We start from the raw sequence: 26,192 nt of genomic DNA, 5'->3' as shown, positions 1-26,192 counted from the left end.
CTTCTATATTTCATCTTGTTTTACATGGGATTATGAATGCCTTTCCTATTGTTTTGTCATACAGGGATAGGTTTGTCTTTTTACCCTACCACCGGGTACTTTTCCAATTTCTCTCATTCCATCTGATCAATTTATTACAATATTCATCACCAATGTACGTGTTGCTCAACATCATATCGTGTCATCCACATTTTAAAACTTGTTCTTGTTGATCACAATGCCTTGTATACATCGAAATAGATATCTACTTGAGGGGGAGCTTTGTCTTTTTACCCTCACTATTGTGAAGTCCTTGTTGGAGACGATAGACCCGCTTAGTTCGCTAATGATAATTAAAATTTGGTGAAAACCTACAAACAATGTTTGGTTAGAGTTAGAAGGATAATAAGTAATTGAACATCGTATCTTGTCACACATTTTCATATTCCATCTGGTTGAAGATGGAACTATGAATGACTTGTTCTTTTTTCAAGTGATGATAGGTTTGTCTTTTACGCCACCACGATAAGGGTAGGATTGTCTTTCTACACCACCAATGTTCTTGTTGGTTAATATTAAATTGTGTCATCGACATTTTCAAACTTGATCTTGTCATCACGAAAATACTTGTTCTCGAACATCATCTCCTATCATTCACACTTTTACGCTTTATCTTGTTAAACATGGCGTCATGTAAACATCAACATCGTTTTTCAGTTCGGGGGTAGTTTTGTATTTTTACCCCACCGGTGTATAGACTTGCTCTTTATCACTTTTTGCATATTTTTTTCGCATACTAGTCATCAATAAGAGTACTCGTTAGAAACGATCGCATCAAAATTAAGGTATGATCGCATCAAAATTAAGGTATGGTGAATACCCACATGCGTTATATTGTAAAAGTTTCAGGTTATAAGTAACTTAACATGGTATCTTGTCAATGACACTTCCATATTTCATCTTGTGGTACATGGCATTATAAATGCCTTATTGTTTTGTCATACAAGGATAGGCTTGTGTTTTTACCCTGCCACCGTGTACCTTTCTAATTTCCCTCAATTCATTTGGTCAATCTCTAACAATATCCATCACAAACGTAAGTGTTGGTTAACATCATATCGTGCAATCCACATTTTCAAACTTGTTCTCGTTGACCACAACGCCAAGTATAACTCGACATAGATATCTACTTCAAGGGTAGTTTTCTCGTTTTACCCCCACCATCGTGAAGTCCTTGTTGGAGACAATAGACCTGCTTAGTTCGCTAATGATAATCAAAGTTTGGTGAAAACCCACAAACATCGTATAGCAAGAGTTACAACAATAATAAGTAACTGAATATCGTATTTTGTCACTCACACTTTCATATTCCACCTGGTTGAAGATGGCACTATGAATGGCTTTATGTTGATTTCTCATATAAGGATAGATTCATCCTTTTACACTACCACCATATGGTTGGGTTTGTCAATGTCTTGTTGCTTAAAATTATATTGTGTAAACAACATTTTCACAATTGTTTTGTTGACGACAATTTCGGTCCTGGTGAAATTGACATCATGAATACCTTATCATTGTTTTCTCACACAGGGGTACGTTTGCCTTTCTACCCCGCCTCCGTGTAGCCAACTTATTTCTCTTATTTCACCTAGTCAATCACTAATTAGAGCAATCACCAAAAGATTTGTTCTCGAACATCATCCCCTATCATGTAGGTTTCTGATTTCTTGTACTGAACATTGTCACTCACAGTTTCATATTTCATCTTGTTGAAGATGGCATTATGAATGTCTTGTTGTTTTCTCACATAAGGGTAGGTTTGTCATTCTACCCTTCCATCGTTTAGCTCACCTTTTTTTTCATAAGGTCAAGCTCTTATTGTAGCCATGACCAGAGTACTAGCCGTTGAACATCTTATCTTGTCATTCACACTTCCATTAAACATTTTATCTTGTGATTCACACTTCTACACGATCTTCCTGAACACGAAAACATGTACCACTCTGTAGTCGTGGTATTTATATCCTTTCGCAGACCCTTTTCTCTTGCAACTTATTAAAAAAGTACTTGTTGGAGTCGAAAGTCACACTCAATTCGCATTACCAAATTAAAGTATGCTCAAAACCCACATGGTTTATGTTATTAGAGTTTCATTGATTAAAACTAACAGAACATTGTGTCTTGTCACAAAATTTCAGATTTCGTCAACAGAATATCGTGTCTTGTCACACAAATTCACATTCCCTCTTGTTGAAGATGACATCATGAATACCCTATTATTGTTTTCTCACACAGGGGTACCTTTGTTTTTCTATCACGCCTTCGAGTAGCCACCTTATTTCTCTTGTTTCACATGATCAATCACTAACAGCAGCCATCACCATAATAATTGTTTTCGAGCAGCATCTCCTATCATTCACACTTTTACGCTTTATCTTGTTGAAAATGACGACACCCAATATCTGTTGCCTTGTTATTGTGTTGTCACATCGGGATATGTTTGTCTTCTTACCGAGCCAACATGTAGCTTTCCAATTTCTCTAATTTCATCGGGTCAATCTCTAACAATATCCAACAACCACGTAATTGTTGTTTAACATTATATCATGTCATCAACATTTTCAAACTGGTTCTTACTGACCACAACACCATGTATACATCGAAATAGAAATCTACTTTTGGGGTAGTTTTAACTTTTTACGCAGATCATCGTGTAGCCCTTGTTGGAGACGAGAGACCCTAGAGGTTCGCTAATGATAATTAAAATTCGGTGAAAACCCACAAACATTATATAGTTAATGTGTTTAGCATAATAATTAATTGAACATCCTATCTTGACACTCACAACTTCATATTCCATCATGTTGAAGATAGAATTATGAAAGTTTGATTGTTGTTTTCTCACGTAAGGGTAGGTTTGTCTTTAAACCCCGCCATCGTGTCGATCTTTTATTTTTCTTATTTTATATGGTCATCCTCTTATTGTAGTCATCACCAGAGTACTAGACGTTGAACATCATACCTTGTGATTCATACTTCGATATGATCTTGTTGAATACGACACCATGTATACATCGGCATAGATATCTATTTTAAAGGTAGTTTTGTCTTCCTACCCCTCCACTTTGTAGTCGTGGTATTTATATCTTTCTGCAGACCCTTTTCCCATGCAACGTATTACAAAAGTATTTGTTGAAGTCGAAAGTCCCACTCAATTCACACTACCACATTAAAGTATGCTCAAAACCCATATGGGTTATGTTGATAGAGTTTTATTGATTATAACAAAGAGAACATTGTTTCTTGTTACACACAATTTCACATTCCGTTAACAGAACATCGTGTCTTGTCACAAACAATTTAAAATTTTGTCTTGTTAAAGATGACATCATGAATATCCTATCATTGTTTTCTCACATAAGGGTACGTTTGTCTTTCAACCCCGCCTTCGTGTAGCCACCTTATTTCTCTCATTTCGCCCGATTAATCACCATCTGCAGCCATCACCATAATACTTGTTCTTGAACATCATCTCCTACCACTCACACTTTTACGCTTTATCTTATTGAACATGGCATCATATAAACATGAGCATCATTTTTCATTTTGGGGTAGTTTTGTATTTTTACCCTATCGGTGTGTAGACTTGCTATTTATCACTTTTTGCAAACTAGCCATCAATAAAAGTACTCGTAAAAAATGATTGCATCAAAAATAAAGTATAGTGAATACCCACATGGGTTATATTGCTAAAGTTTCAAGTAATAGGTAACTGAACATCGTACCTTGTCAATGACACTTCTATATTTCATCTTGTTTTACATGGGATTATGAATGCCTTTCCTATTGTTTTGTCATACAGGGATAGGTTTGTCTTTTTACCCTACCACCGGGTACTTTTCCAATTTCTCTCATTCCATCTGATCAATTTATTACAATATTCATCACCAATGTACGTGTTGCTCAACATCATATCGTGTCATCCACATTTTAAAACTTGTTCTTGTTGATCACAATGCCTTGTATACATCGAAATAGATATCTACTTGAGGGGGAGCTTTGTCTTTTTACCCTCACTATTGTGAAGTCCTTGTTGGAGACGATAGACCCGCTTAGTTCGCTAATGATAATTAAAATTTGGTGAAAACCCACAAACAATGTTTGGTTAGAGTTAGAAGGATAATAAGTAATTGAACATCGTATCTTGTCACACATTTTCATATTCCATCTGGTTGAAGATGGAACTATGAATGACTTGTTCTTTTTTCAAGTGATGATAGGTTTGTCTTTTACGCCACCACGATAAGGGTAGGATTGTCTTTCTACACCACCAATGTTCTTGTTGGTTAATATTAAATTGTGTCATCGACATTTTCAAACTTGATCTTGTCATCACGAAAATACTTGTTCTCGAACATCATCTCCTATCATTCACACTTTTACGCTTTATCTTGTTAAACATGGCGTCATGTAAACATCAACATCGTTTTTCAGTTCGGGGGTAGTTTTGTATTTTTACCCCACCGGTGTATAGACTTGCTCTTTATCACTTTTTGCATATTTTTTTCGCATACTAGTCATCAATAAGAGTACTCGTTAGAAACGATCGCATCAAAATTAAGGTATGGTGAATACCCACATGCGTTATATTGTAAAAGTTTCAGGTTATAAGTAACTTAACATGGTATCTTGTCAATGACACTTCCATATTTCATCTTGTGGTACATGGCATTATAAATGCCTTATTGTTTTGTCATACAAGGATAGGCTTGTGTTTTTAACCTGCCACCGTGTACCTTTCTAATTTCCCTCAATTCATTTGGTCAATCTCTAACAATATCCATCACAAACGTAAGTGTTGGTTAACATCATATCGTGCAATCCACATTTTCAAACTTGTTCTCGTTGACCACAACGCCAAGTATAACTCGACATAGATATCTACTTCAAGGGTAGTTTTCTCGTTTTACCCCCACCATCGTGAAGTCCTTGTTGGAGACAATAGACCTGCTTAGTTCGCTAATGATAATCAAAGTTTGGTGAAAACCCACAAACATCGTATAGCAAGAGTTACAACAATAATAAGTAACTGAATATCGTATTTTGTCACTCACACTTTCATATTCCACCTGGTTGAAGATGGCACTATGAATGGCTTTATGTTGATTTCTCATATAAGGATAGATTCATCCTTTTATACTACCACCATATGGTTGGGTTTGTCAATGTCTTGTTGCTTAAAATTATATTGTGTAATCAACATTTTCACAATTGTTTTGTTGACGACAATTTCGGTCCTGGTGAAATTGACATCATGAATACCTTATCATTGTTTTCTCACACAGGGGTACGTTTGCCTTTCTACCCCGCCTCCGTGTAGCCAACTTATTTCTCTTATTTCACCTAGTCAATCACTAATTAGAGCAATCACCAAAAGATTTGTTCTCGAACATCATCCCCTATCATGTAGGTTTCCGATTTCTTGTACTGAACATTGTCACTCACAGTTTCATATTTCATCTTGTTGAAGATGGCATTATGAATGTCTTGTTGTTTTCTCACATAAGGGTAGGTTTGTCATTCTACCCTTCCATCGTTTAGCTCACCTTTTTTTTTCATAAGGTCAAGCTCTTATTGTAGCCATGACCAGAGTACTAGCCGTTGAACATCTTATCTTGTCATTCACACTTCCATTGAACATTTTATCTTGTGATTCACACTTCTACACGATCTTGCTAAACACGAAAACATGTACGCATCAACAGGTATATCTATTTCAGGGGTAGTTTTGTCTTCGTATACCTCCACTCTGTAGTCGTGGTATTTATATCCTTTCGCAGACCCTTTTCTCTTGCAACTTATTAAAAAAGTACTTGTTGGAGTCGAAAGTCACACTCAATTCGCATTACCAAATTAAAGTATGCTCAAAACCCACATGGTTTATGTTATTAGAGTTTCATTGATTAAAACTAACAGAACATTGTGTCTTGTCACAAAATTTCAGATTTCGTCAACAGAATATCGTGTCTTGTCACACAAATTCACATTCCCTCTTGTTGAAGATGACATCATGAATACCCTATTATTGTTTTCTCACACAGGGGTACCTTTGTTTTTCTATCACGCCTTCGAGTAGCCACCTTATTTCTCTTGTTTCACATGATCAATCACTAACAGCAGCCATCACCATAATAATTGTTTTCGAGCAGCATCTCCTATCATTCACACTTTTACGCTTTATCTTGTTGAAAATGACGACACCCAATATCTGTTGCCTTGTTATTGTGTTGTCACATCGGGATATGTTTGTCTTCTTACCGAGCCAACATGTAGCTTTCCAATTTCTCTAATTTCATCGGGTCAATCTCTAACAATATCCAACAACCACGTAATTGTTGTTTAACATTATATCATGTCATCAACATTTTCAAACTGGTTCTTACTGACCACAACACCATGTATACATCGAAATAGAAATCTACTTTTGGGGTAGTTTTAACTTTTTACGCAGATCATCGTGTAGCCCTTGTTGGAGACGAGAGACCCTAGAGGTTCGCTAATGATAATTAAAATTCGGTGAAAACCCACAAACATTATATAGTTAATGTGTTTAGCATAATAATTAATTGAACATCCTATCTTGACACTCACAACTTCATATTCCATCATGTTGAAGATAGAATTATGAAAGTTAGATTGTTGTTTTCTCACGTAAGGGTAGGTTTGTCTTTATACCCCGCCATCGTGTCGATCTTTTATTTTTCTTATTTTATATGGTCATCCTCTTATTGTAGTCATCACCAGAGTACTAGACGTTGAACATCATACCTTGTGATTCATACTTCGATATGATCTTGTTGAATACGACACCATGTATACATCGGCATAGATATCTATTTTAAAGGTAGTTTTGTCTTCCTACCCCTCCACTTTGTAGTCGTGGTATTTATATCTTTCTGCAGACCCTTTTCCCATGCAACGTATTACAAAAGTATTTGTTGAAGTCGAAAGTCCCACTCAATTCACACTACCACATTAAAGTATGCTCAAAACCCATATGGGTTATGTTGATAGAGTTTTATTGATTATAACAAAGAGAACATTGTTTCTTGTTACACACAATTTCACATTCCGTTAACAGAACATCGTGTCTTGTCACAAACAATTTAAAATTTTGTCTTGTTAAAGATGACATCATGAATATCCTATCATTGTTTTCTCACATAAGGGTACGTTTGTCTTTCAACCCCGCCTTCGTGTAGCCACCTTATTTCTCTCATTTTGCCCGATTAATCATCATCTGCAGCCATAACCATAATACTTGTTCTTGAACATCATCTCCTACCACTCACACTTTTACGCTTTATCTTATTGAACATGGCATCATATAAACATGAGCATCATTTTTCATTTTGGGGTAGTTTTGTATTTTTACCCTATCGGTGTGTAGACTTGCTATTTATCACTTTTTGCATACTAGCCATCAATAAAAGTACTCGTAAAAAATGATTGCATCAAAAATAAAGTATAGTGAATACCCACATGGGTTATATTGCTAAAGTTTCAAGTAATAGGTAACTGAACATCGTACCTTGTCAATGACACTTCTATATTTCATCTTGTTTTACATGGGATTATGAATGCCTTTCCTATTGTTTTGTCATACAGGGATAGGTTTGTCTTTTTACCCTACTACCGAGTACTTTTCCAATTTCTCTCATTCCATCTGATTAATTTATTACAATATTCATCACCAATGTACGTGTTGCTCAACATCATATCGTGTCATCCACATTTTAAAACTTGTTCTTGTTGATCACAATGCCTTGTATACATCGAAATAGATATCTACTTGAGGGGGAGCTTTGTCTTTTTACCCTCACTATTGTGAAGTCCTTGTTGGAGACGATAGACCCGCTTAGTTCGCTAATGATACTTAAAATTTGGTGAAAACCTACAAACAATGTTTGGTTAGAGTTAGAAGGATAATAAGTAATTGAACATCGTATCTTGTCACACATTTTCATATTTCATCTGGTTGAAGATGGAACTATGAATGACTTGTTCTTTTTTCAAGTGATGATAGGTTTGTCTTTTACGCCACCACGATAAGGGTAGGATTGTCTTTCTACACCACCAATGTTCTTGTTGGTTAATATTAAATTGTGTCATCGACATTTTCAAACTTGATCTTGTCATCACGAAAATACTTGTTCTCGAACATCATCTCCTATCATTCACACTTTTACGCTTTATCTTGTTAAACATGGCGTCATGTAAACATCAACATCATTTTTCAGTTCGGGGGTAGTTTTGTATTTTTACCCCACCGGTGTATAGACTTGCTCTTTATCACTTTTTGCATATTTTTTTCGCATACTAGTCATCAATAAGAGTACTCGTTAGAAACGATCGCATCAAAATTAAGGTATGGTGAATACCCACATGCGTTATATTGTAAAAGTTTCAGGTTATAAGTAACTTAACATGGTATCTTGTCAATGACACTTCCATATTTCATCTTGTGGTACATGGCATTATAAATGCCTCATTGTTTTGTCATACAAGGATAGGCTTGTGTTTTTAACCTGCCACCGTGTACCTTTCTAATTTCCCTCAATTCATTTGGTCAATCTCTAACAATATCCATCACAAACGTAAGTGTTGGTTAACATCATATCGTGCAATCCACATTTTCAAACTTGTTCTCGTTGACCACAACGCCAAGTATAACTCGACATAGATATCTACTTCAAGGGTAGTTTTCTCGTTTTACCCCCACCATCGTGAAGTCCTTGTTGGAGACAATAGACCTGCTTAGTTCGCTAATGATAATCAAAGTTTGGTGAAAACCCACAAACATCGTATAGCAAGAGTTACAACAATAATAAGTAACTGAATATCGTATTTTGTCACTCACACTTTCATATTCCACCTGGTTGAAGATGGCACTATGAATGGCTTTATGTTGATTTCTCATATAAGGATAGATTCATCCTTTTACACTACCACCATATGGTTGGGTTTGTCAATGTCTTGTTGCTTAAAATTATATTGTGTAATCAACATTTTCACAATTGTTTTGTTGACGACAATTTCGGTCCTGGTGAAATTGACATCATGAATACCTTATCATTGTTTTCTCACACAGGGGTACGTTTGCCTTTCTACCCCGCCTCCGTGTAGCCAACTTATTTCTCTTATTTCTCTTATTTCACCTAGTCAATCACTAATTAGAGCAATCACCAAAAGATTTGTTCTCGAACATCATCCCCTATCATGTAGGTTTCCGATTTCTTGTACTGAACATTGTCACTCACAGTTTCATATTTCATCTTGTTGAAGATGGCATTATGAATGTCTTGTTGTTTTCTCACATAAGGGTAGGTTTGTCATTCTACCCTTCCATCGTTTAGCTCACCTTTTTTTTTCATAAGGTCAAGCTCTTATTGTAGCCATGACCAGAGTACTAGCCGTTGAACATCTTATCTTGTCATTCACACTTCCATTGAACATTTTATCTTGTGATTCACACTTCTACACGATCTTGCTAAACACGAAAACATGTACGCATCAACAGGTATATCTATTTCAGGGGTAGTTTTGTCTTCGTATACCTCCACTCTGTAGTCGTGGTATTTATATCCTTTCGCAGACCCTTTTCTCTTGCAACTTATTAAAAAAGTACTTGTTGGAGTCGAAAGTCACACTCAATTCGCATTACCAAATTAAAGTATGCTCAAAACCCACATGGTTTATGTTATTAGAGTTTCATTGATTAAAACTAACAGAACATTGTGTCTTGTCACAAAATTTCAGATTTCGTCAACAGAATATCGTGTCTTGTCACACAAATTCACATTCCCTCTTGTTGAAGATGACATCATGAATACCCTATTATTGTTTTCTCACACAGGGGTACCTTTGTTTTTCTATCACGCCTTCGAGTAGCCACCTTATTTCTCTTGTTTCACATGATCAATCACTAACAGCAGCCATCACCATAATAATTGTTTTCGAGCAGCATCTCCTATCATTCACACTTTTACGCTTTATCTTGTTGAAAATGACGACACCCAATATCTGTTGCCTTGTTATTGTGTTGTCACATCGGGATATGTTTGTCTTCTTACCGAGCCAACATGTAGCTTTCCAATTTCTCTAATTTCATCGGGTCAATCTCTAACAATATCCAACAACCACGTAATTGTTGTTTAACATTATATCATGTCATCAACATTTTCAAACTGGTTCTTACTGACCACAACACCATGTATACATCGAAATAGAAATCTACTTTTGGGGTAGTTTTAACTTTTTACGCAGATCATCGTGTAGCCCTTGTTGGAGACGAGAGACCCTAGAGGTTCGCTAATGATAATTAAAATTCGGTGAAAACCCACAAACATTATATAGTTAATGTGTTTAGCATAATAATTAATTGAACATCCTATCTTGACACTCACAACTTCATATTCCATCATGTTGAAGATAGAATTATGAAAGTTAGATTGTTGTTTTCTCACGTAAGGGTAGGTTTGTCTTTATACCCCGCCATCGTGTCGATCTTTTATTTTTCTTATTTTATATGGTCATCCTCTTATTGTAGTCATCACCAGAGTACTAGACGTTGAACATCATACCTTGTGATTCATACTTCGATATGATCTTGTTGAATACGACACCATGTATACATCGGCATAGATATCTATTTTAAAGGTAGTTTTGTCTTCCTACCCCTCCACTTTGTAGTCGTGGTATTTATATCTTTCTGCAGACCCTTTTCCCATGCAACGTATTACAAAAGTATTTGTTGAAGTCGAAAGTCCCACTCAATTCACACTACCACATTAAAGTATGCTCAAAACCCATATGGGTTATGTTGATAGAGTTTTATTGATTATAACAAAGAGAACATTGTTTCTTGTTACACACAATTTCACATTCCGTTAACAGAACATCGTGTCTTGTCACAAACAATTTAAAATTTTGTCTTGTTAAAGATGACATCATGAATATCCTATCATTGTTTTCTCACATAAGGGTACGTTTGTCTTTCAACCCCGCCTTCGTGTAGCCACCTTATTTCTCTCATTTTGCCCGATTAATCATCATCTGCAGCCATAACCATAATACTTGTTCTTGAACATCATCTCCTACCACTCACACTTTTACGCTTTATCTTATTGAACATGGCATCATATAAACATGAGCATCATTTTTCATTTTGGGGTAGTTTTGTATTTTTACCCTATCGGTGTGTAGACTTGCTATTTATCACTTTTTGCATACTAGCCATCAATAAAAGTACTCGTAAAAAATGATTGCATCAAAAATAAAGTATATTGAATACCCACATGGGTTATATTGCTAAAGTTTCAAGTAATAGGTAACTGAACATCGTACCTTGTCAATGACACTTCTATATTTCATCTTGTTTTACATGGGATTATGAATGCCTTTCCTATTGTTTTGTCATACAGGGATAGGTTTGTCTTTTTACCCTACTACCGAGTACTTTTCCAATTTCTCTCATTCCATCTGATTAATTTATTACAATATTCATCACCAATGTACGTGTTGCTCAACATCATATCGTGTCATCCACATTTTAAAACTTGTTCTTGTTGATCACAATGCCTTGTATACATCGAAATAGATATCTACTTGAGGGGGAGCTTTGTCTTTTTACCCTCACTATTGTGAAGTCCTTGTTGGAGACGATAGACCCGCTTAGTTCGCTAATGATACTTAAAATTTGGTGAAAACCTACAAACAATGTTTGGTTAGAGTTAGAAGGATAATAAGTAATTGAACATCGTATCTTGTCACACATTTTCATATTTCATCTGGTTGAAGATGGAACTATGAATGACTTGTTCTTTTTTCAAGTGATGATAGGTTTGTCTTTTACGCCACCACGATAAGGGTAGGATTGTCTTTCTACACCACCAATGTTCTTGTTGGTTAATATTAAATTGTGTCATCGACATTTTCAAACTTGATCTTGTCATCACGAAAATACTTGTTCTCGAACATCATCTCCTATCATTCACACTTTTACGCTTTATCTTGTTAAACATGGCGTCATGTAAACATCAACATCATTTTTCAGTTCGGGGGTAGTTTTGTATTTTTACCCCACCGGTGTATAGACTTGCTCTTTATCACTTTTTGCATATTTTTTTCGCATACTAGTCATCAATAAGAGTACTCGTTAGAAACGATCGCATCAAAATTAAGGTATGATCGCATCAAAATTAAGGTATGGTGAATACCCACATGCGTTATATTGTAAAAGTTTCAGGTTATAAGTAACTTAACATGGTATCTTGTCAATGACACTTCCATATTTCATCTTGTGGTACATGGCATTATAAATGCCTCATTGTTTTGTCATACAAGGATAGGCTTGTGTTTTTAACCTGCCACCGTGTACCTTTCTAATTTCCCTCAATTCATTTGGTCAATCTCTAACAATATCCATCACAAACGTAAGTGTTGGTTAACATCATATCGTGCAATCCACATTTTCAAACTTGTTCTCGTTGACCACAACGCCAAGTATAACTCGACATAGATATCTACTTCAAGGGTAGTTTTCTCGTTTTACCCCCACCATCGTGAAGTCCTTGTTGGAGACAATAGACCTGCTTAGTTCGCTAATGATAATCAAAGTTTGGTGAAAACCCACAAACATCGTATAGCAAGAGTTACAACAATAATAAGTAACTGAATATCGTATTTTGTCACTCACACTTTCATATTCCACCTGGTTGAAGATGGCACTATGAATGGCTTTATGTTGATTTCTCATATAAGGATAGATTCATCCTTTTACACTACCACCATATGGTTGGGTTTGTCAATGTCTTGTTGCTTAAAATTATATTGTGTAATCAACATTTTCACAATTGTTTTGTTGACGACAATTTCGGTCCTGGTGAAATTGACATCATGAATACCTTATCATTGTTTTCTCACACAGGGGTACGTTTGCCTTTCTACCCCGCCTCCGTGTAGCCAACTTATTTCTCTTATTTCTCTTATTTCACCTAGTCAATCACTAATTAGAGCAATCACCAAAAGATTTGTTCTCGAACATCATCCCCTATCATGTAGGTTTCCGATTTCTTGTACTGAACATTGTCACTCACAGTTTCATATTTCATCTTGTTGAAGATGGCATTATGAATGTCTTGTTGTTTTCTCACATAAGGGTAGGTTTGTCATTCTACCCTTCCATCGTTTAGCTCACCTTTTTTTTTCATAAGGTCAAGCTCTTATTGTAGCCATGACCAGAGTACTAGCCGTTGAACATCTTATCTTGTCATTCACACTTCCATTGAACATTTTATCTTGTGATTCACACTTCTACACGATCTTGCTAAACACGAAAACATGTACGCATCAACAGGTATATCTATTTCAGGGGTAGTTTTGTCTTCGTATACCTCCACTCTGTAGTCGTGGTATTTATATCCTTTCGCAGACCCTTTTCTCTTGCAACTTATTAAAAAAGTACTTGTTGGAGTCGAAAGTCACACTCAATTCGCATTACCAAATTAAAGTATGCTCAAAACCCACATGGTTTATGTTATTAGAGTTTCATTGATTAAAACTAACAGAACATTGTGTCTTGTCACAAAATTTCAGATTTCGTCAACAGAATATCGTGTCTTGTCACACAAATTCACATTCCCTCTTGTTGAAGATGACATCATGAATACCCTATTATTGTTTTCTCACACAGGGGTACCTTTGTTTTTCTATCACGCCTTCGAGTAGCCACCTTATTTCTCTTGTTTCACATGATCAATCACTAACAGCAGCCATCACCATAATAATTGTTTTCGAGCAGCATCTCCTATCATTCACACTTTTACGCTTTATCTTGTTGAAAATGACGACACCCAATATCTGTTGCCTTGTTATTGTGTTGTCACATCGGGATATGTTTGTCTTCTTACCGAGCCAACATGTAGCTTTCCAATTTCTCTAATTTCATCGGGTCAATCTCTAACAATATCCAACAACCACGTAATTGTTGTTTAACATTATATCATGTCATCAACATTTTCAAACTGGTTCTTACTGACCACAACACCATGTATACATCGAAATAGAAATCTACTTTTGGGGTAGTTTTAACTTTTTACGCAGATCATCGTGTAGCCCTTGTTGGAGACGAGAGACCCTAGAGGTTCGCTAATGATAATTAAAATTCGGTGAAAACCCACAAACATTATATAGTTAATGTGTTTAGCATAATAATTAATTGAACATCCTATCTTGACACTCACAACTTCATATTCCATCATGTTGAAGATAGAATTATGAAAGTTTGATTGTTGTTTTCTCACGTAAGGGTAGGTTTGTCTTTAAACCCCGCCATCGTGTCGATCTTTTATTTTTCTTATTTTATATGGTCATCCTCTTATTGTAGTCATCACCTGAGTACTAGACGTTGAACATCATACCTTGTGATTCATACTTCGATATGATCTTGTTGAATACGACACCATGTATACATCAGCATAGATATCTATTTTAAAGGTAGTTTTGTCTTCCTACCCCTCCACTTTGTAGTCATGGTATTTATATCTTTCTGCAGACCCTTTTCCCATGCAACGTATTACAAAAGTATTTGTTGAAGTCGAAAGTCCCACTCAATTCACACTACCAGATTAAAGTATGCTCAAAACCCATATGGGTTATGTTGATAGAGTTTTATTGATTATAACAAAGAGAACATTGTTTCTTGTTACACACAATTTCACATTCCGTTAACAGAACATCGTGTCTTGTCACAAACAATTTAAAATTTTGTCTTGTTAAAGATGACATCATGAATATCCTATCATTGTTTTCTCACATAAGGGTACGTTTGTCTTTCAACCCCGCCTTCGTGTAGCCACCTTATTTCTCTCATTTCGCCCGATTAATCACCATCTGCAGCCATCACCATAATACTTGTTCTTGAACATCATCTCCTACCACTCACACTTTTACGCTTTATCTTATTGAACATGGCATCATATAAACATGAGCATCATTTTTCATTTTGGGGTAGTTTTGTATTTTTACCCTATCGGTGTGTAGACTTGCTATTTATCACTTTTTGCATACTAGCCATCAATAAAAGTACTCGTAAAAAATGATTGCATCAAAAATAAAGTATAGTGAATACCCACATGGGTTATATTGCTAAAGTTTCAAGTAATAGGTAACTGAACATCGTACCTTGTCAATGACACTTCTATATTTCATCTTGTTTTACATGGGATTATGAATGCCTTTCCTATTGTTTTGTCATACAGGGATAGGTTTGTCTTTTTACCCTACCACCGGGTACTTTTCCAATTTCTCTCATTCCATCTGATCAATTTATTACAATATTCATCACCAATGTACGTGTTGCTCAACATCATATCGTGTCATCCACATTTGAAAACTTGTTCTTGTTGATCACAATGCCTTGTATACATCGAAATAGATATCTACTTGAGGGGGAGCTTTGTCTTTTTACCCTCACTATTGTGAAGTCCTTGTTGGAGACGATAGACCCGCTTAGTTCGCTAATGATAATTAAAATTTGGTGAAAACCTACAAACAATTTTGGTTAGAGTTAGAAGGATAATAAGTAATTGAACATCGTATCTTGTCACACATTTTCATATTCCATCTGGTTGAAGATGGAACTATGAATGACTTGTTCTTTTTTCAAGTGATGATAGGTTTGTCTTTTACGCCACCACGATAAGGGTAGGATTGTCTTTCTACACCACCAATGTTCTTGTTGGTTAATATTAAATTGTGTCATCGACATTTTCAAACTTGATCTTGTCATCACGAAAATACTTGTTCTCGAACATCATCTCCTATCATTCACACTTTTACGCTTTATCTTGTTAAACATGGCGTCATGTAAACATCAACATCGTTTTTCAGTTCGGGAGTAGTTTTGTATTTTTACCCCACCGGTGTATAGACTTGCTCTTTATCACTTTTTGCATATTTTTTTCGCATACTAGTCATCAATAAGAGTACTCGTTAGAAACGATCGCATCAAAATTAAGGTATGATCGCATCAAAATTAAGGTATGGTGAATACCCACATGCGTTATATTGTAAAAGTTTCAGGTTATAAGTAACTTAACATGGTATCTTGTCAATGACACTTCCATATTTCATCTTGTGGTACATGGCATTATAAATGCCTTATTGTTTTGTCATACAAGGATAGGCTTGTGTTTTTACCCTGCCACCGTGTACCTTTCTAATTTCCCTCAATTCATTTGGTCAATCTCTAACAATATCCATCACAAACGTAAGTGTTGGTTAACATCATATCGTGCAATCCACATTTTCAAACTTGTTCTCGTTGACCACAACGCCAAGTATAACTCGACATAGATATCTACTTCAAGGGTAGTTTTCTCGTTTTACCCCCACCATCGTGAAGTCCTTGTTGGAGACAATAGACCTGCTTAGTTCGCTAATGATAATCAAAGTTTGGTGAAAACCCACAAACATCGTATAGCAAGAGTTACAACAATAATAAGTAACTGAATATCGTATTTTGTCACTCACACTTTCATATTCCACCTGGTTGAAGATGGCACTATGAATGGCTTTATGTTGATTTCTCATATAAGGATAGATTCATCCTTTTACACTACCACCATATGGTTGGGTTTGTCAATGTCTTGTTGCTTAAAATTATATTGTGTAATCAACATTTTCACAATTGTTTTGTTGACGACAATTTCGGTCCTGGTGAAATTGACATCATGAATACCTTATCATTGTTTTCTCACACAGGGGTACGTTTGCCTTTCTACCCCGCCTCCGTGTAGCCAACTTATTTCTCTTATTTCACTTAGTCAATCACTAATTAGAGCAATCACCAAAAGATTTGTTCTCGAACATCATCCCCTATCATGTAGGTTTCTGATTTCTTGTACTGAACATTGTCACTCACAGTTTCATATTTCATCTTGTTGAAGATGGCATTATGAATGTCTTGTTGTTTTCTCACATAAGGGTAGGTTTGTCATTCTACCCTTCCATCGTTTAGCTCACCTTTTTTTTTCATAAGGTCAAGCTCTTATTGTAGCCATGACCAGAGTACTAGCCGTTGAACATCTTATCTTGTCATTCACACTTCCATTGAACATTTTATCTTGTGATTCACACTTCTACACGATCTTGCTGAACACGAAAACATGTACCACTCTGTAGTCGTGGTATTTATATCCTTTCGCAGACCCTTTTCTCTTGCAACTTATTAAAAAATTACTTGTTGGAGTCGAAAGTCACACTCAATTCGCATTACCAAATTAAAGTATGCTCAAAACCCACATGGTTTATGTTATTAGAGTTTCATTGATTAAAACTAACAGAACATTGTGTCTTGTCACAAAATTTCAGATTTCGTCAACAGAATATCGTGTCTTGTCACACAAATTCACATTCCCTCTTGTTGAAGATGACATCATGAATACCCTATTATTGTTTTCTCACACAGGGGTACCTTTGTTTTTCTATCACGCCTTCGAGTAGCCACCTTATTTCTCTTGTTTCACATGATCAATCACTAACAGCAGCCATCACCATAATAATTGTTTTCGAGCAGCATCTCCTATCATTCACACTTTTACGCTTTATCTTGTTGAAAATGACGACACCCAATATCTGTTGCCTTGTTATTGTGTTGTCACATCGGGATATGTTTGTCTTCTTACCGAGCCAACATGTAGCTTTCCAATTTCTCTAATTTCATCGGGTCAATCTCTAACAATATCCAACAACCACGTAATTGTTGTTTAACATTATATCATGTCATCAACATTTTCAAACTGGTTCTTACTGACCACAACACCATGTATACATCGAAATAGAAATCTACTTTTGGGGTAGTTTTAACTTTTTACGCAGATCATCGTGTAGCCCTTGTTGGAGACGAGAGACCCTAGAGGTTCGCTAATGATAATTAAAATTCGGTGAAAACCCACAAACATTATATAGTTAATGTGTTTAGCATAATAATTAATTGAACATCCTATCTTGACACTCACAACTTCATATTCCATCATGTTGAAGATAGAATTATGAAAGTTTGATTGTTGTTTTCTCACGTAAGGGTAGGTTTGTCTTTATACCCCGCCATCGTGTCGATCTTTTATTTTTCTTATTTTATATGGTCATCCTCTTATTGTAGTCATCACCAGAGTACTAGACGTTGAACATCATACCTTGTGATTCATACTTCGATATGATCTTGTTGAATACGACACCATGTATACATCAGCATAGATATCTATTTTAAAGGTAGTTTTGTCTTCCTACCCCTCCACTTTGTAGTCGTGGTATTTATATCTTTCTGCAGACCCTTTTCCCATGCAACGTATTACAAAAGTATTTGTTGAAGTCGAAAGTCCCACTCAATTCACACTACCAGATTAAAGTATGCTCAAAACCCATATGGGTTATGTTGATAGAGTTTTATTGATTATAACAAAGAGAACATTGTTTCTTGTTACACACAATTTCACATTCCGTTAACAGAACATCGTGTCTTGTCACAAACAATTTAAAATTTTGTCTTGTTAAAGATGACATCATGAATATCCTATCATTGTTTTCTCACATAAGGGTACGTTTGTCTTTCAACCCCGCCTTCGTGTAGCCACCTTATTTCTCTCATTTCGCCCGATTAATCACCATCTGCAGCCATCACCATAATACTTGTTCTTGAACATCATCTCCTACCACTCACACTTTTACGCTTTATCTTATTGAACATGGCATCATATAAACATGAGCATCATTTTTCATTTTGGGGTAGTTTTGTATTTTTACCCTATCGGTGTGTAGACTTGCTATTTATCACTTTTTGCATACTAGCCATCAATAAAAGTACTCGTAAAAAATGATTGCATCAAAAATAAAGTATAGTGAATACCCACATGGGTTATATTGCTAAAGTTTCAAGTAATAGGTAACTGAACATCGTACCTTGTCAATGACACTTCTATATTTCATCTTGTTTTACATGGGATTATGAATGCCTTTCCTATTGTTTTGTCATACAGGGATAGGTTTGTCTTTTTACCCTACCACCGGGTACTTTTCCAATTTCTCTCATTCCATCTGATCAATTTATTACAATATTCATCACCAATGTACGTGTTGCTCAACATCATATCGTGTCATCCACATTTTAAAACTTGTTCTTGTTGATCACAATGCCTTGTATACATCGAAATAGATATCTACTTGAGGGGGAGCTTTGTCTTTTTACCCTCACTATTGTGAAGTCCTTGTTGGAGACGATAGACCCGCTTAGTTCGCTAATGATAATTAAAATTTGGTGAAAACCCACAAACAATGTTTGGTTAGAGTTAGAAGGATAATAAGTAATTGAACATCGTATCTTGTCACACATTTTCATATTCCATCTGGTTGAAGATGGAACTATGAATGACTTGTTCTTTTTTCAAGTGATGATAGGTTTGTCTTTTACGCCACCACGATAAGGGTAGGATTGTCTTTCTACACCACCAATGTTCTTGTTGGTTAATATTAAATTGTGTCATCGACATTTTCAAACTTGATCTTGTCATCACGAAAATACTTGTTCTCGAACATCATCTCCTATCATTCACACTTTTACGCTTTATCTTGTTAAACATGGCGTCATGTAAACATCAACATCGTTTTTCAGTTCGGGGGTAGTTTTGTATTTTTACCCCACCGGTGTATAGACTTGCTCTTTATCACTTTTTGCATATTTTTTTCGCATACTAGTCATCAATAAGAGTACTCGTTAGAAACGATCGCATCAAAATTAAGGTATGGTGAATACCCACATGCGTTATATTGTAAAAGTTTCAGGTTATAAGTAACTTAACATGGTATCTTGTCAATGACACTTCCATATTTCATCTTGTGGTACATGGCATTATAAATGCCTTATTGTTTTGTCATACAAGGATAGGCTTGTGTTTTTAACCTGCCACCGTGTACCTTTCTAATTTCCCTCAATTCATTTGGTCAATCTCTAACAATATCCATCACAAACGTAAGTGTTGGTTAACATCATATCGTGCAATCCACATTTTCAAACTTGTTCTCGTTGACCACAACGCCAAGTATAACTCGACATAGATATCTACTTCAAGGGTAGTTTTCTCGTTTTACCCCCACCATCGTGAAGTCCTTGTTGGAGACAATAGACCTGCTTAGTTCGCTAATGATAATCAAAGTTTGGTGAAAACCCACAAACATCGTATAGCAAGAGTTACAACAATAATAAGTAACTGAATATCGTATTTTGTCACTCACACTTTCATATTCCACCTGGTTGAAGATGGCACTATGAATGGCTTTATGTTGATTTCTCATATAAGGATAGATTCATCCTTTTATACTACCACCATATGGTTGGGTTTGTCAATGTCTTGTTGCTTAAAATTATATTGTGTAATCAACATTTTCACAATTGTTTTGTTGACGACAATTTCGGTCCTGGTGAAATTGACATCATGAATACCTTATCATTGTTTTCTCACACAGGGGTACGTTTGCCTTTCTACCCCGCCTCCGTGTAGCCAACTTATTTCTCTTATTTCACCTAGTCAATCACTAATTAGAGCAATCACCAAAAGATTTGTTCTCGAACATCATCCCCTATCATGTAGGTTTCCGATTTCTTGTACTGAACATTGTCACTCACAGTTTCATATTTCATCTTGTTGAAGATGGCATTATGAATGTCTTGTTGTTTTCTCACATAAGGGTAGGTTTGTCATTCTACCCTTCCATCGTTTAGCTCACCTTTTTTTTCATAAGGTCAAGCTCTTATTGTAGCCATGACCAGAGTACTAGCCGTTGAACATCTTATCTTGTCATTCACACTTCCATTGAACATTTTATCTTGTGATTCACACTTCTACACGATCTTGCTGAACACGAAAACATGTACGCATCAACAGGTATATCTATTTCAGGGGTAGTTTTGTCTTCGTATACCTCCACTCTGTAGTCGTGGTATTTATATCCTTTCGCAGACCCTTTTCTCTTGCAACTTATTAAAAAAGTACTTGTTGGAGTCGAAAGTCACACTCAATTCGCATTACCAAATTAAAGTATGCTCAAAACCCACATGGTTTATGTTATTAGAGTTTCATTGATTAAAACTAACAGAACATTGTGTCTTGTCACAAAATTTCAGATTTCGTCAACAGAATATCGTGTCTTGTCACACAAATTCACATTCCCTCTTGTTGAAGATGACATCATGAATACCCTATTATTGTTTTCTCACACAGGGGTACCTTTGTTTTTCTATCACGCCTTCGAGTAGCCACCTTATTTCTCTTGTTTCACATGATCAATCACTAACAGCAGCCATCACCATAATAATTGTTTTCGAGCAGCATCTCCTATCATTCACACTTTTACGCTTTATCTTGTTGAAAATGACGACACCCAATATCTGTTGCCTTGTTATTGTGTTGTCACATCGGGATATGTTTGTCTTCTTACCGAGCCAACATGTAGCTTTCCAATTTCTCTAATTTCATCGGGTCAATCTCTAACAATATCCAACAACCACGTAATTGTTGTTTAACATTATATCATGTCATCAACATTTTCAAACTGGTTCTTACTGACCACAACACCATGTATACATCGAAATAGAAATCTACTTTTGGGGTAGTTTTAACTTTTTACGCAGATCATCGTGTAGCCCTTGTTGGAGACGAGAGACCCTAGAGGTTCGCTAATGATAATTAAAATTCGGTGAAAACCCACAAACATTATATAGTTAATGTGTTTAGCATAATAATTAATTGAACATCCTATCTTGACACTCACAACTTCATATTCCATCATGTTGAAGATAGAATTATGAAAGTTTGATTGTTGTTTTCTCACGTAAGGGTAGGTTTGTCTTTAAACCCCGCTATCGTGTCGATCTTATATTTTTCTTATTTTATATGGTCATCCTCTTATTGTAGTCATCACCTGAGTACTAGACGTTGAACATCATACCTTGTGATTCATACTTCGATATGATCTTGTTGAATACGACACCATGTATACATCAGCATAGATATCTATTTTAAAGGTAGTTTTGTCTTCCTACCCCTCCACTTTGTAGTCGTGGTATTTATATCTTTCTGCAGACCCTTTTCCCATGCAACGTATTACAAAAGTATTTGTTGAAGTCGAAAGTCCCACTCAATTCACACTACCAGATTAAAGTATGCTCAAAACCCATATGGGTTATGTTGATAGAGTTTTATTGATTATAACAAAGAGAACATTGTTTCTTGTTACACACAATTTCACATTCCGTTAACAGAACATCGTGTCTTGTCACAAACAATTTAAAATTTTGTCTTGTTAAAGATGACATCATGAATATCCTATCATTGTTTTCTCACATAAGGGTACGTTTGTCTTTCAACCCCGCCTTCGTGTAGCCACCTTATTTCTCTCATTTTGCCCGATTAATCATCATCTGCAGCCATAACCATAATACTTGTTCTTGAACATCATCTCCTACCACTCACACTTTTACGCTTTATCTTATTGAACATGGCATCATATAAACATGAGCATCATTTTTCATTTTGGGGTAGTTTTGTATTTTTACCCTATCGGTGTGTAGACTTGCTATTTATCACTTTTTGCATACTAGCCATCAATAAAAGTACTCGTAAAAAATGATTGCATCAAAAATAAAGTATAGTGAATACCCACATGGGTTATATTGCTAAAGTTTCAAGTAATAGGTAACTGAACATCGTACCTTGTCAATGACACTTCTATATTTCATCTTGTTTTACATGGGATTATGAATGCCTTTCCTATTGTTTTGTCATACAGGGATAGGTTTGTCTTTTTACCCTACTACCGAGTACTTTTCCAATTTCTCTCATTCCATCTGATCAATTTATTACAATATTCATCACCAATGTACGTGTTGCTCAACATCATATCGTGTCATCCACATTTTAAAACTTGTTCTTGTTGATCACAATGCCTTGTATACATCGAAATAGATATCTACTTGAGGGGGAGCTTTGTCTTTTTACCCTCACTATTGTGAAGTCCTTGTTGGAGACGATAGACCCGCTTAGTTCGCTAATGATACTTAAAATTTGGTGAAAACCTACAAACAATGTTTGGTTAGAGTTAGAAGGATAATAAGTAATTGAACATCGTATCTTGTCACACATTTTCATATTCCATCTGGTTGAAGATGGAACTATGAATGACTTGTTCTTTTTTCAAGTGATGATAGGTTTGTCTTTTACGCCACCACGATAAGGGTAGGATTGTCTTTCTACACCACCAATGTTCTTGTTGGTTAATATTAAATTGTGTCATCGACATTTTCAAACTTGATCTTGTCATCACGAAAATACTTGTTCTCGAACATCATCTCCTATCATTCACACTTTTACGCTTTATCTTGTTAAACATGGCGTCATGTAAACATCAACATCATTTTTCAGTTCGGGGGTAGTTTTGTATTTTTACCCCACCGGTGTATAGACTTGCTCTTTATCACTTTTTGCATATTTTTTTCGCATACTAGTCATCAATAAGAGTACTCGTTAGAAACGATCGCATCAAAATTAAGGTATGATCGCATCAAAATTAAGGTATGGTGAATACCCACATGCGTTATATTGTAAAAGTTTCAGGTTATAAGTAACTTAACATGGTATCTTGTCAATGACACTTCCATATTTCATCTTGTGGTACATGGCATTATAAATGCCTTATTGTTTTGTCATACAAGGATAGGCTTGTGTTTTTACCCTGCCACCGTGTACCTTTCTAATTTCCCTCAATTCATTTGGTCAATCTCTAACAATATCCATCACAAACGTAAGTGTTGGTTAACATCATATCGTGCAATCCACATTTTCAAACTTGTTCTCGTTGACCACAACGCCAAGTATAACTCGACATAGATATCTACTTCAAGGGTAGTTTTCTCGTTTTACCCCCACCATCGTGAAGTCCTTGTTGGAGACAATAGACCTGCTTAGTTCGCTAATGATAATCAAAGTTTGGTGAAAACCCACAAACATCGTATAGCAAGAGTTACAACAATAATAAGTAACTGAATATCGTATTTTGTCACTCACACTTTCATATTCCACCTGGTTGAAGATGGCACTATGAATGGCTTTATGTTGATTTCTCATATAAGGATAGATTCATCCTTTTAAACTACCACCATATGGTTGGGTTTGTCAATGTCTTGTTGCTTAAAATTATATTGTGTAATCAACATTTTCACAATTGTTTTGTTGACGACAATTTCGGTCCTGGTGAAATTGACATCATGAATACCTTATCATTGTTTTCTCACACAGGGGTACGTTTGCCTTTCTACCCCGCCTCCGTGTAGCCAACTTATTTCTCTTATTTCACCTAGTCAATCACTAATTAGAGCAATCACCAAAAGATTTGTTCTCGAACATCATCCCCTATCATGTAGGTTTCCGATTTCTTGTACTGAACATTGTCACTCACAGTTTCATATTTCATCTTGTTGAAGATGGCATTATGAATGTCTTGTTGTTTTCTCACATAAGGGTAGGTTTGTCATTCTACCCTTCCATCGTTTAGCTCACCTTTTTTTTTTATAAGGTCAAGCTCTTATTGTAGCCATGACCAGAGTACTAGCCGTTGAACATCTTATCTTGTCATTCACACTTCCATTGAACATTTTATCTTGTGATTCACACTTCTACACGATCTTGCTAAACACGAAAACATGTACGCATCAACAGGTATATCTATTTCAGGGGTAGTTTTGTCTTCGTATACCTCCACTCTGTAGTCGTGGTATTTATATCCTTTCGCAGACCCTTTTCTCTTGCAACTTATTAAAAAAGTACTTATTGGAGTCGAAAGTCACACTCAATTCGCATTACCAAATTAAAGTATGCTCAAAACCCACATGGTTTATGTTATTAGAGTTTCATTGATTAAAACTAACAGAACATTGTGTCTTGTCACAAAATTTCAGATTTCGTCAACAGAATATCGTGTCTTGTCACACAAATTCACATTCCCTCTTGTTGAAGATGACATCATGAATACCCTATTATTGTTTTCTCACACAGGGGTACCTTTGTTTTTCTATCACGCCTTCGAGTAGCCACCTTATTTCTCTTGTTTCACATGATCAATCACTAACAGCAGCCATCACCATAATAATTGTTTTCGAGCAGCATCTCCTATCATTCACACTTTTACGCTTTATCTTGTTGAAAATGACGACACCCAATATCTGTTGCCTTGTTATTGTGTTGTCACATCGGGATATGTTTGTCTTCTTACCGAGCCAACATGTAGCTTTCCAATTTCTCTAATTTCATCGGGTCAATCTCTAACAATATCCAACAACCACGTAATTGTTGTTTAACATTATATCATGTCATCAACATTTTCAAACTGGTTCTTACTGACCACAACACCATGTATACATCGAAATAGAAATCTACTTTTGGGGTAGTTTTAACTTTTTACGCAGATCATCGTGTAGCCCTTGTTGGAGACGAGAGACCCTAGAGGTTCGCTAATGATAATTAAAATTCGGTGAAAACCCACAAACATTATATAGTTAATGTGTTTAGCATAATAATTAATTGAACATCCTATCTTGACACTCACAACTTCATATTCCATCATGTTGAAGATAGAATTATGAAAGTTTGATTGTTGTTTTCTCACGTAAGGGTAGGTTTGTCTTTAAACCCCGCCATCGTGTCGATCTTTTATTTTTCTTATTTTATATGGTCATCCTCTTATTGTAGTCATCACCTGAGTACTAGACGTTGAACATCATACCTTGTGATTCATACTTCGATATGATCTTGTTGAATACGACACCATGTATACATCAGCATAGATATCTATTTTAAAGGTAGTTTTGTCTTCCTACCCCTCCACTTTGTAGTCGTGGTATTTATATCTTTCTGCAGACCCTTTTCCCATGCAACGTATTACAAAAGTATTTGTTGAAGTCGAAAGTCCCACTCAATTCACACTACCAGATTAAAGTATGCTCAAAACCCATATGGGTTATGTTGATAGAGTTTTATTGATTATAACAAAGAGAACATTGTTTCTTGTTACACACAATTTCACATTCCGTTAACAGAACATCGTGT

Source organism: Nuphar pumila, chromosome 7 (genome assembly GCF_984573655.1).
Source record: "Nuphar pumila chromosome 7, dmNupPumi1.hap1.1, whole genome shotgun sequence".
NCBI classification, from domain to species: Eukaryota; Viridiplantae; Streptophyta; class Magnoliopsida; order Nymphaeales; family Nymphaeaceae; genus Nuphar; species Nuphar pumila.
This window is presented reverse-complemented; position numbering follows the sequence as displayed.